This window comes from Canis lupus, chromosome 1 (assembly GCF_048164855.1).
Source record: "Canis lupus baileyi chromosome 1, mCanLup2.hap1, whole genome shotgun sequence".
NCBI lineage: Eukaryota > Metazoa > Chordata > Mammalia > Carnivora > Canidae > Canis > Canis lupus.
Genome location: NC_132838.1, coordinates 66,028,459 through 66,042,485, shown reverse-complemented (window position 1 = coordinate 66,042,485; position 14,027 = coordinate 66,028,459). Strand labels below are relative to the sequence as shown.

The 14,027-nt window shown below is 36.8% G+C and overlaps 1 long non-coding RNA gene across 1 annotated transcript in view; it reads left to right on the top strand.

Moving 5' to 3' along the window:
* The window catches only part of LOC140637090 (uncharacterized), a 39,486-nt gene extending 26,188 nt beyond the window's left edge, over positions 1-13,298 (top strand). The window contains exons 5-6 of the long non-coding RNA XR_012034325.1: positions 7,981-8,065; positions 10,628-13,298. This is a non-coding gene — a long non-coding RNA (uncharacterized lncRNA). The remainder of the gene's footprint in view (positions 1-7,980; positions 8,066-10,627) is intronic.
* Positions 13,299-14,027: the final 729 nt, after the last annotated feature.

Below are 14,027 nucleotides of genomic sequence, written 5' to 3'. Positions count from 1 at the left end.
AAAGTGATGCTAAATTAAGCAATTCTTCTTGAGCCAATGTAGTTCTTCATTATGATTTTATATAAATTGTAGTTTGTAGAAACTTTTTCCTCCTGAAGTAGTAGCAATAAAATTAATAAAATTATTTAAGAAATTCAAGGAATTGAAAATAAACCATAAATCTTACCTATTTTATTCAAACACTAAAATGGGATCAGAGATACCTGTAATCAAAAAAATGTGACAAAATATTTTAATTTCATTCAATAAATTACTGCTGCTTCACCAATCTTCCCATATCTTTTAAAGAAATAACTGGATGCACACAATAATGTAAACTCACTATCATACTTCACTCATGTCTATCATTATACATGGATTTAGGCATAATATAAATTATTTTATATTGCTGTTGTCATATTGCTAAATGTTCCTCAGTCACCAGGTACAATTATTACAAATAACTATTCAAATTTATGATTACTTTCAAAAACATAAACGGAGTTTATAAAGGAGGAAATAGACACTAAACATTAACATGACGCCATACTTCATTCTGTAAGACTCTTATGTTAGTGCTAAGACGAAGGATTTGACAAGCTAATTTGCCTTTTCTCTTACCCCCTAAGCCCTCTTGCTTCTCAACCCCTCCCTCTACTTAAAGGTTGAGTCCATCACCAATATTGGCAGTTGCATAACTGACAAATTTTCAAGATATTCAGAGGAGTTGCCTTTTGGTTCACAGAGGCAAGTCAAGAGATATGAAGAAGCATTTCCTTGGGGCTGAACAGTTTTAATCACAAGGGTGGACATTTAAGATTTTGGGGCTTTGGGGCTTTGGGGCTTACTGTGCCAGTGCTGAATGTTGGTCCCTTAAGTAAGAAAAACATCTAGTTGGCTTTTTAAAAATATTTACTTTTTGATTTATTTTTAAATGAAAATAAATACACTCCTTGTTAGCATAAACAACATTTTTTTAAGAAAAGTAACTTCATTTTCTTCTAAACAAAAAAATGTTACTGAGACAAATGGGGGTGTTTTATATTTTTGTAAATCTCATTTATGTCTGACTTAATGGAAGCCAAGTGAATATTTAAAGAAAACCCAGCCACATGCATATATGTAATGAGAAAACAAAGGGTTATTTTGATAACCTTTTCAGAAAATTCTGGAAATTCTTCTTTCATAGCACACCAAAACTCAACATATGGTAGTTTCTCAAAGGTTAGCCGGAACATCAATGACTTTTATGTACTCTGTGACATTACAGTCTATCAATCCCTCTGGTACTTTAAGTGAATCATTTATTCATATCCCATTTTGTTGCATTCTTATCAATTATTCAGAAAATACTGGTTCACTGAGTTTTACAGATCTTCTAAATGTTGACCTATTTTACTATATAATCTTTAAAAAATTATATTCAGTTTTAGAAATCATTTGGTTTATTTTGATAACATGTCCATCGAACACCTAAGTCTAAACAACCATTTGTATGTCAGCCATTCTTTCAAGTGCAGATGGTGTTCCATGAAAAAAAGTGGCCATTTCAGCTTACAACTGACACTCTCACATGACTGCAACTCTTATTGACAAACATACTTCTGTTTGCAGAAGATGTGTATTATGCAATATTAAAATTGAAAGAATATTAAAGGACATTTACTCAGTTAAGATTTAATTTAAAAATATTTTTTATTGCTCTTTCAAGGACATTCTCTTTTTTAAGAGATTTTATTCATTTATTTGAGAGAGAGAGAAAGAGAGAGAGAGAGAATGAGTGGGAGGGTGGGAGGCAGAGGTAGAGGGAGAAGCAGACTCCCCACTGAGCAGGGAGCCCAATGAGGGCTAGATCCCAGGACCCTCGGATCACGACCTGAGCCAAAGGCAGATGCATAACCGACTGAGCCACCCAGGGGCCCCTCAAGGACATTCTTGAATAAAACTGGTGCCTTCTTTTTTCTGCAAATGTGTAGTGGTGAAGAAATTGACAACTACTAATATGGTTTGGGGTCACAGCTTTGACTTGTGTTAACAGTTTTACTCACCAACTGCCCTTGCACCATCGGAACAAATGTCAACAGTTTTTTCAAAGAAAACCATATAGGTCAAAAGAAGATATTCAATCCTTTGAATATTTCAGCAGCATTTCTGTTGCTGCCAAGCATTCACATAAAGGACCTCTGATTATTCATTTGTGCTGATACTCAACAGCTGATGCTGGAATATAAGCAAAATGGCAAACCCAGCCATATCTGTAAGTATTTTCATTTTTAAGGAAAACGTACAGTTTTATAGAGAAAATATTGACTCGATCTTAATATTTTGTAGCTCAGTTTTTAATTCGATGAATTACTGTAGTTTTGGAAAGTGGCAGTTCCATGGTTTCTTTTACCAATTGTTTTTCATCCGGCAGGCATTCAGCAATGTCAACTGTAGAAGGCATACAGTGTGTGCTTCTCCAGGCAATGCAATATAACTTACCCTGCATGAGGATTCTGTGATAACTCTTTAGTTTTTAAGTTTCTAGTTTGAAAAACTGAAACAAATGAATTCTGTTTTAAAGAGTTCATCATTTCTACATTTAAAAAACAAATTACTTATTTAAAAAAATCAATGATTAATCTAAAAATGTCTTTGTAATATAACTGGCACCATGTTGCTATTCAAAATGTCCTATTGAATAAGAAACACTAAAGTAAATTATTAACATCTCCAACGCATTAAAAAGAACAGCTTTCACAATCTATGTGCTTTTTATTTATGGTTTCACACATTTTTTTTTCTTTTTATTAGCTTCCTCCTTTCCCCGAATCAAACTCTATGATATGTCATTTCTTCTTTTTTTTGGTAGCATCAGACGTAGGTGGAAGTAGTTGTGAACTGAGAAAGCAAGGCCTCTAATCTCTCTTTTAAAAGTCAAAGTTTAAGGGCATCTAGGTGGCTTAGTCAGTTGAGTGTCCAGCTTTTGGTTTCAGTTCAGGTCATGATCTCATGGTTGTGAGGTTGGACTCCCATCAGGCTTCACTTAGCATGAAGTCTGCTTGGGATTCTCTCTCTCTCCCTCTTTGCCCCTCATGCTTGTGTGTGTTTGCTCTCTTGCTCTCTCAAATATGAATGAATGAATAAGTAAATAAAATCTTTAAAAAAAATAAAGAGCCAAACTTTATCTTTCCAATATAGCGACTCAAAGATGTTACAAATGGGGAGCTGGAGTCCTGGTGCCACATCTGGCCACAGGCACATCACCAGGAACAGAGGAAAGGTCCTCATTTGTCAATATTTTTTTTCACTGGGGATAACTGGAATACACTAGAGTGTGGAACTTTGGGTCTAAGGCGAGGACACTCCTAGCAGGCCACCATAGATTGTCTAAAACGTTTTAAAAAATATTTATTTATATATTTCAGAGAGAGAGCACAAATGGAGGGGCAGAGGGAAAGGGAGAGAGTCTCAAACAGACTCCTTGCTGAGTGCAGAGTCCAGCCAGGGTTTATTCCCATAACTATGGGATCACGACCTGAGCCGAAACCAGGAGTCAGACACTATACCACCCAGGTACCCCCAGATAGTCTAAAACACTCTATATAACCCTTTCTGACAATCTGCTTGGCCAAGAATGCTGTCAGGGTTGATGGTGAACTGGGTTCATTATCATATAAACTTGAACCAAATTTATTTTTCTGAAGGAATTCAATTTATCAATCTCCCAATATATGGAGCTCTTATGGTCTTTTTATGCAATCAAGTCTTCAAGACGCCTATTAAAAACTGTCATTTTACTTAAAAAAAAAAAAGATAACAAAAAACAAAAATTCTTAAAACTCTGGGATGGGAATGCCTTAATTAGAAACCAAATATTTTTCCATTACAGTGAATTTCTATCTAGACCAATATCTCATTTGAACTTTATAATAACATCTATGTTCTGACTTAAGGAGGTTCCTATTCAGGTCTTTCCCAGGTTACAAGTCAATGCCAAATCAGGGTATGTATGGATGAACCATTCAACTCCCAAGTTCACAGATTCTTGGCCTTTGCAACATCAGTGAATCACCCTCTACTCCCCGCCAATAAACATCATTTCAACCATCCATACCCATAGCTACTCCTTGGACCCTGTGACCATTCAGAACTGCTCCATTCCTTAATTTTAAATTCCCATGTTTGTCTTTATTTTGTCTAGAGTTTAATTAGTGAGTGTAAGGTCTATGTCTATCTTCCTTACTATTATATCCTACACAATTTATCTTTCAGAGCCTTATTTCTTGATATTGTATTCTATATTCTATACTTATTTGTTTATCATTTCTCATTCTGCTTATACTATAAAATCCACGAGGGACTGAACTTTATTGTAATCACTGTTGTGTCCCCAGCACCTAGTATAAAACCCAACTCATCATATATGCTCAGTAAATATTGAATGAATAAATAAATGAGCACTATGTCAACACAGCACCCTGAACATGACACGTGGTTAACAAATATGCATTGCATAAGTGAATAATTAATAATAATAGCCAATACCTATTGAGTGTTTAAACTGTGCTGGGTAATTCTAATTGCTGTAAATAGATCAATCTCATTTTTCTTTTCAAAAGGCCCTGTGGACTATGTAGCATTATAATGCCATTTTACAGATGAATGGATTTAAACATGCAAATATACAAATAAGCCAAACTGTGTGTTAAATACTGTGTAATTTCATCTAAGGTATAAAGAAAAAATGGGAGAAGACCTGAAAATTCCCACAGTTTTCCACAACGTAGATTAAGGACTACATTGGACTATGTCTATGGAGGACAACGGGATTATGTGGGTATAGTGGACTATGTCTACCGAGGACAATGGGATATGGGTACCTTAATTCCATTCACAGCAAAATACTTCTGTGCCCCTATCTTTTAAAAATAATCTCATTGTAGTGTATCCAAGTTTTGTATGAGAAGCAGTTAAGACAAATGCAGTCTGTTGCCATGGCCAGATATCTTTAGCATGGTTGGATGCCACTCACAAAGCAGAAAGGAAAAAGATTTGCAATTCTGAGATGTCTATTCCCAAGTATTCTCTCCTCTAACCCATTCTCTTTCTCCAAAGCAGAAGTGCATATAATGCTTCAGGCCACCAGAACTAGTGAATTAGAACTAATGTCAACTAGTGAAACTTCTAAGCAGTGAACTATTTCTAAGATGATCAAGCCCTCTCCATCTAGTTCTGATAAGATTACATTTAACACTTTCTTTTTAAAGCATCTCATACTTCTTGAGAACAGAATCTTTGCCATCTACAGTAGTGCAGTTTTGATTCATATCGAGGATTTTTCCTAGGGCTTTCACTTTAGTATTTTGGTTGGGGATAGTTTACGCTAACGATAAAAGAGATGAAAAGTTCTGTTTGGCTTTTGTCTTCACTCCCACTGGAAAAGTAATCACTGACACTCAATAGCTTAGAGTAAAGTTAACCTTACTACTGAATTAAAGTTTATGATCTGTAAATTTTAATTAGGTGAGTTTTTCAATTGTTCCTATAACAAGCTAAGTTGTCAAATAAAAATTAACTGAATTGTGGAGAAAAGAATTGATGTCTAAGGTCTAATTAAAAAAAAAACAACAAAGTAAAACATGCTGTAGCTGGAATGATTAGGACTTCAGTGATCAACAGCACAAAAGTGGTAATGTATTTTGAAATTTTTATAGTTTAACTCATAAGAGTCATATAGACTTCAGTTTGTACAGGAAGAAGTTCAGGGAGAATAAAATGTCACTGCAGCGTGTAGTCAAATTTTATCTCTCTAAGACCACCCACCAAGAAGGAAATAAATCAGTTATAAGCCATACAAAAGTCAAAAACAAAATTTATTTAGGCATTTTGGAGATAAAACACACAGAAATGTCTCATTAACTTTTTAACTTCATAGAAAACATAAAGTTCTATTCAATAAGAAATAAAGTATATGCATCAACCCCATGCTATTGATTGGTGGGTGACAAGGACAAATTTATTTTTTTAATAATAAATTTATTTTTTATTGGTGTTCAATTTGCCAACATACAGAATAACACCCAGTGCTCATCCCGTCAAGTGCCCCCCTCAGTGCCCGTCATCCAGTCACCCCCACTGCCCACCCACCTCCCCTTCCACCACCCCTAGTTCACTTCCCAGAGTTAGGAGTCTTTATATTCTGTCTCCCTTTCTGATATTTGACAAGGACAAATTTAAAGAGATGCGTTACCTTATTTGACGAAGGCTCCTCCTTCCCTCACCATCTACTATCCTATTCTCCTATTTTGCTATTTGTTAGTAGATGCATTCGTTGACAGGTGTCTGCATAATTCATGGCTCCTTCTCTTCTAATTGCAAAAACAACAAAATCTAAAACAAAACCTTCCTTTGACAGTATGGCTCCCACTAGACAACATTCTAGCTCTGTCGTTTCCTTTTCAATCAAGCTTCTTGAAAATAAAACTCTCATTCTATCCTCAAAACACTATTATCCACCTCTATCCCTACAATCTCTCCCCAACTACTCTCCAAATACCACTCATGACTTCTGTCTGTAAACCCAAAGAACAAGTTTTAGTTCCCATCTCTTTGATTTCTTTTGCAACATTTGCTGTCATCTCCTACTCACCTCCCTAGGGGTTTCTGATAGACTGGTTTTCCATTCATATTTCTATCCCCTTCTCCTCCATCTCTTCCACTGACTCCTTTTCTTCCTCTATATACTGAAAAAGTCTGCAATTAAGGATTCCATCCTTTGGACTTTGAACCCTCTCTTATTGTCAAATCTTTACACCATAGGTCCCAGAAATCTATATCCAGCAGCCTGGTGAACATGACTCATGATTTTTCCATAGACTTTTAAACTTAGCATGTGTCAGAAGGAACTTATTGACACCCTCACAAATCTTTCCTCCTCCTACAACTCTACCTAAGTGAATGATCCTGCAGTGCACTCAGGTACCAGAGTCAGAAGTCTGGGAGGAGCCTGCTCCCTTATTGTATCTTCCATTGTCATGCCAGTTCAGCATGGCTTTTTTTTTTTTCTATATCTCATAAATATTCTTCAATATATTCCCTCATCTCAATACCTTCTACCTTAGTTTTGACTTCTATAACTTCCCTCTGGATTGTATCAATAGACTCTATATATGTCTTCCTGTCACCAGCTGTCTTTCTCCTGTCTATCATCTCTCTTCTTCCACATTGCTGTTTCTCACAAAGTAGATTTAAGCATTTCTTCCCCCATTTGAATTTCAGTAACATTTAAATATTTTTTCTTTAAGACCCAAAGATTTTACCAGAGTCTTGTAGACCGAGGTAAACAATTGGACTGTATTTTATGTGCAATGAGAGTCATTGAAAAGTTTCATGTAGGAAGGTGTAATAATTTGATTGACATCTTGATAAAATTACTCAAGCTGCAGGAGTGAATTGTAAGGTGGAAAGATAAGTGGGGATATCATTTAAGGAGGATAGCAGTCCAGGTGATGGTGGCATGCACTGATGTAACTGTAGACGTGGAGGGGTGAAAAATTCAAGGAATTATATAGGGAAAAAGGCACAGTCTTGCTTTGGGGTTTGATATACAGAATAAGAAAATTAGAAGACTCAGGAATGAATGGCTCCAAGTTTTATGCTAAAGCAAGTAGTCAGATAATTGTGCTGATTACTAAATCTGAGAAAAAAGACTGTAATGGGAAGTTTTGGTGGATGAGAATGTGGGGATTTGAGGAGGGAAGGTGATCTGTTTTAAGACATGTTAAAACTTGAAATTCCTATTAGACAAATCTATGGACTTCCACCCCATCCATATGGTGAAGGCTTAACTCCCTATATGACTATAGTAGAGATAGGGCCTTTAAGATGATAGGATTAAATGAAGTCATAAAAGTGGAGTGGCCTATAAAACTGGTGTCCTTTTACATTTTCTCTCTCTCCCTCCCTCCCTTATTCTCTCCTCCTCTCTCTCCCTTATTTTCTCCCTCATTCTGACAGCAAGGCCTCCTAAGGACAGCAAGCCAGAAAAAAAGTTCTCACCCGAAACTGAATCTTGACTTTGGACTTTCCAGCTTCCAGAACTGTAAGAAAATACATTTCTGTTGTTTACGCTACCTAGCCCATGGTATCTTGTTATAGCAGCCTGAGCTGACTCAAGAGACATCTTGGTGAGATAACAGTTTGATATATTTTCTGATGTTTACTTTCTCCCTTCCCAAGCTCTATTCAAACAGCCATGTTATTCTGTACTCAATTGAATTAAGGTAAGGATCTGGCTGTAGAATCCAGAGAAAAGAGGGAGACTTCCTGGCTTTGGATCCTTTTAAAACATGACAGGATTAAATGGATAAAATGATTGAGAGAGACTTAAGGCTGATCAGACCTTTGCTCTACCATGCCCTCACCCACCCCTGCAATCCTATTCCCTTTCCCATTAGCCAGAAAAGAAGAGATTCCCTGAGATGAAAAGGAACAATGAGATGGCAGTGATGGGAGTAGAGAGGTTGGTGGTACGGGTCAAGAGGGCTAGACCAAATGGGCCATGTGGACAGGAAAGGGCCATACTGAGGAGCATTGCTAAAACACCTAGGAACCATGTGGAAGTCATCATCTGATGAGTACCCTGGCCTATTTTTTATATAATCACTGTCCATCCCCTGTGCCCAGAGGTTATGCAAGCTGTTCTTTTCATCAATGTCTAATAAAGGCATCTCTTCAATAGCTTCTGGCATTTCTCCCAGCCACTGCTCAGCAGGAGTGACACCTGTTGGCGCTTCAGATTTTGCTTGACTCTTCTCTGACTTACCTCATATGGACAAGTACACAAATCATTTTTCAATATCCCAGCAACTCATAATATTGAGAAAGCCCTGGATAGTTAGTGGGGAGATGGTGGTCTGGAAGGGAGACTTCCCACACCTGTAGCGAGTGGAATAGAATGCCAAATGAGGCCACCTCATGATACTTCCCAAACTGAGTCAGTGATGAAATATTTTCAAGTGGGTAGTTGGATATGATTCTGAAGCTCAAAGGAGTCACAACACAACAGAGAAATATAAAACCATGGAAATGGATGAGATCACATAATGAGAAAGTTCAGCCAAATAAAAAGGGAGAGCCAAGTCCTGAAAAATAATAATCATTAGAAAGAGCACCAAAGAAGAATGAAAGAAGGAATGGCCCATGTGATAGGAAAATAATCAGGAGAACAGATAGAGAAGCCAAGGCCAGAGAGGGCTCGATAAGGGCCTACATGTCATATTATAGGTTGCTGACAGGTCTAGTAAAATGAGGACAGAAAAAGACTTTATTGGTTTTAATGGCATAAAGATCAGCATCAATGAAGATATGAAAACAGAGCCAGATTGGAGGAGATTGAAAAGTAAAGAAGAGTGAGGAGGGACAGGCAGAGTGTGTAGAGAGTTGTTTCAATAAATTTGGATGTGAGATGGGGCAAAGAAATGGGTTAGAAGTTAGAGTGCTTAAAAAACAAGTTTCCCTTCTTTTCTCCACCATCTTTTGATTTTTTTCAACATGGGAGATATTGGAAGATGTTCAACTGGTGGAAATGCCCCAGCAGAGACAGAGAGATTAACTGAGTAGAAGAGAGAAACACTAGTAGAGATATAAGGCAAAAGAGGGAGACACTGACCTTTGATTAAAGGAGGGACACTTCTTCCAACGTAGCAGGAAGAAGGAGGGCAAGGAGTACAGAGGCAGGTAGCCTGTCAGTTTGGTTGGTGGGAAGGTGAGGAAGTTACTAACAGATCTTCTATTTATTAAAAAAAAAAAAAAAAAAAAAAAAAAAAAAAAAAAAAAAAAGAATAAGATTAGCAACTAAGAGTGTATATTTAAAAGGTTTCCAAAGAAGGAGGTCTAAGGGAAGAAGATAAATTGGTAAGAATGGTCTTAAAGAATTCCAAACTGAGCCTTAAAAAAAAAAAAAAAAAGGCATAACAGAATTACTGAGTGTTGTTGAGACCTTATTCGGAGTACATAGTCACAAATTTTAAAGGGATCCGTTAGCCTAGTTGTGTGATCCACTACCTTCAATAGTGGTTTGGGTCCAGAAGAGATAAGAAAGGTGGATTTTTTTTTTTTCAGTTGTACAGTGGAGGAAGAAAGACAAAGAATCTGAGGGTATTTGACTATTCCTCTTCCAGGAGATAACACTGCTTCCTGTGCATACTATGATCATATTTATTATCACTCGGAACTGTGATTGTTGGTTATGTGCATGCTTTGTAATTAGACCAGGAGAACATTTTGAATAATCTATATCTCACCTCTATAGTTTCAAAAGTCAGTCAGCACTAAAATGTTTGCTGAAGGAGTTCATAGAAAAACCTTGGGATGGGAAATATCAGAAAGGGAGACAGAACATGAAAGACTCCTAACTCTGGGAAACGAAGTAGGGGTGGTGGAAGGGGAGGTGGGCAGGGTGTGGGGGTGACTGGGTGATGGGCACTGAGGTGGGCACTGATGGGATGAGCACTGGGTGTTATTCTATATGTTGGCAAATTGAACACAAATAAAAAATAAATTTACTTTAAAAAATAGAAGCCATTTAAGTTTATGCAAATGAAAAAAAGGAAAAGAAAAACCTTGGGAGATAGAAAAGCCATTATATTCTTCTAAATTTCAGGAAATACAGAGTGGACTTCAGCACATGGCTTCCCATGGATTTGGGAACCCCAAATCCTGAACCTGGAATGATCAAACCCTACATGAAGAAATGTCATCAGAGTAGAGAATGCTGAGAAAGTGTGAGGCCCGAGAAGAGCAGTGAGCCCTGAAGACTAGTACCTTCTTCAACAGGGGCGGAGATAATGTAGCATTGAGAAAACAATCCTCTGATGCTTCATGGCTGCATGATCTATTCCAGCATGCTAGGGTTTCAGGGCGAAGGAGAGTTTTACAACCATCAAAAGAAGCTCCTTGCTATAACACAAGTTAAAATATGCTGAGCACAGGGTTTTCATTACAAGGGGTCTTAATAACTCACTTGGCTTGACTGACCACAGGCAAAAGTAGCTTCAGGGAGTGTTATAGGAAATTGGCCATTGGAGCGGGGGTGGGGAGAGTGAATGACTACACGATAAAAGAAGGTCACTCCAGTAGATATTTGTTTAATACCTACTGTGTTCCAGGCACTGTATTCAATTATAAAACTTCAAAGTACACAGCTTATGTCAAGACAGCCTGCTCTACTTCATCAGGGGCAATGTGTTGTGTTTATTGGGTGCACCTCTGTGTATATAATAAATTATATTTACTTATATTCTATGTCAACTTTTCCCAGAAAATGTTCCTTAGAATACTAGAGTCCCATGAGATATTAATAAATGTTCTAGGGAGAGGAAAGTTTCCCAACACAAATAAGTTTTGGAAGTATTAGGTTAAACAATGGGTTTCTTTACGGGAGAAAATCTAGAAGACTTTAAAGAACTAATAAGTGTTAATGTTTTCTAGGAAAGGGGGAGTAACATAATAATTCGGCATTGCCAGACTTACTTGATTATGGTCTTTTTTCATGAAACAACTTTTAATGTCTCGGAGGATTTGTGTTTCATTTGCCTGTGGAATTCTAAATTGTCTAATGTATGTTTTATATTAAATATATAGAGAGTGTACCATATATTCACATGTGTTAATTATCTTCTTTCCCTATTCTAGGCCCAACTTTGAACAAGTTGTGCAGATATTTTATTCATCAACATGAACTATCAATTCATTTTAAAAAGATGTTTTCATCCTAATTAAATTTAGATAGTCTAATCAGCAGCCAAGAGCTATAATTATACATATTCTTAAGAAGTTCATGAAAAGGGCAATGGACTAAGAAGATACGAAACATTTTATCTCAAACTAGAGCACCAAGGAAACCTTCAAGTCCCAGGAAAGATAAATTTCGAAATATCAATTAATCCAAGTATTTTACAATATGCAAGAATGTTAAGATTATTTCAAAGCCTTGGACATTCAGTAAAATAATACTTGATGCCTTACTCAGAGACTTTTATCCAAAAATGTCATAGTATTCTAAAAATATATAAGTCCCTTTTACAAATAACTATCAAAATTCTTTATGCCCACAGAAACTCAGTTTGACCAACTGGACCTGTCCACATTTCTTTTTTTTTTTTTTGTCCACATTTCTTAATTTTAAGTTTTTATACTCCTAGGTAGTTCCATGTTTTGTGTGACTATTAACCATCTTCAGCTGTGTAGAGCCAGATGCAGTGACTGAAGGCCAAGTATGGAAATTACACAGTTAATATAAATGCATGACCCTCATACCGAATGATTCAGGAATATACATTACATTTCATGAGTGAGTTCTCTTCAGGGATTACATTAACCGTATCTTCGCTTTGGCACAATTGGCATGGACTTAAAGGCAGTTTATAATAGAAGTAATTTAGAGTCAGGAAAGGGTCAATGAGGCCCTGAAGAGTATAAAAATAGTGATACTCTGAGGACTCCAATAGCAAGCCATTTAAACAAAATTAAGGAAGGATATAAAAGAGATTATGTAGCATACATTTTAAATGCAGAGAGTTTTTAAAAATCATCACAGCGCTTAAATACCTTTAGTGATTCCTCATTATCTTCAGGATCAAGTCCAGACTTTCTCATGTGGCTAACAAAATCTTTCACCGTGTGTTTTTTTTCTTTTTTTTAAGATTTATTTATTTATTTTATAGAGAAAGAAAGGGAGAGAGAGTATGTGAGTAGAGGGAGGAGTAGAGGAAGAGGAAGAGGGAGAGGGAGAGAATCTCAAGAAGACTCCCTGCTGAGCATGGAGCCTGTCGCAGGGCTTGATCCCACCACCCTAAGATCATGAGCTGAGCTGAAATCAAGAGTCCGAGCCTCAAGTGACTAAGTAACCCAGCACCCGACCATGTATTTCTTTCATTTTTTTCCCTTACCATGCGATCCCACTCCTCACTTTTCCTATCCCCAGATGGCCAACTTTCTCGCTGCTCTTCAAAAACACTCATTCTTCCCATACTTTTGCCTGCTGTTCCTTTCTTCTGGGACTCTGAAGATTCAGGGCAGATCCTGCCTCTTCTCTGAAGATTTCCCTGACTTTCTTAAGCAGTTTCTTTCTTCTTTTTCACCCATGAAACTTCAAACATTTCTCATCTGAGGGACTATTTTTATTCCTACTAGACTGAATTTCTTCTTGGAAACTGGGACAAATGACTTACTCATCTTTGTACCTCTACCACCTGGCCCATAGAGGAAACTCGACAAATGTTTAACAAGCAAATATTAAATAAATGTTTAAATGAACAACTTGAACTAAAAAACAGTCCTGATACTTTGTATTATTTATCATTAATACTATGTAAATTGAGATATAAAAAAATATAAATTACCTGAGATCACATCACTTATTATTGATATGATTTTGTCAGGAGTATAAATATTTTCCTCTCCCCTCCCAAAAATTTCCTTTCCCTGCTTTAACTCTGTCTAAAATTTTATTTAATCAAAAGCCATAGAAAAGAATTTCAGCCAATTTTAGCTTTAAAGTTTCTACAATGTGTTGACCTATAAAAATTTCCAAATTCTGCATTAGCTCTCTGTAACGCAAAGAATATACAGATTTAAATTTTAGAGACTATAGTCAGCTTGAGCTGCTGCAACAAATATTCCATAGAATGGGTATTTTATAAATGACAAAAATTTATTTCTCACAATTCTGGAGGCTGTAAGTCCAAGATCAGGGTGCTAGCATAGTTGCCTTCTGGTAGGAGCCCTCTTATGGGTTACAAATTGCAGACTTCTCCTCATATCTGGACATAGCAGACAGAAGGCAAGCTACCTCCCTGGACTCTTCTTTAGAACACTAGTCCCACTGATGAGCTCCATCCTCATGACCTAATTACCTCCCAAAGGCCCTGCCTCCAAATACCATCATTTGGAGATTAAATTTCAACATATGCATTTTGAGAAGACACACACATTCAGTTCATAACAGAGACCACTGTCATTGATTTTGTTTAAATGATTCCTAACAATGGCAATGGCTAGGG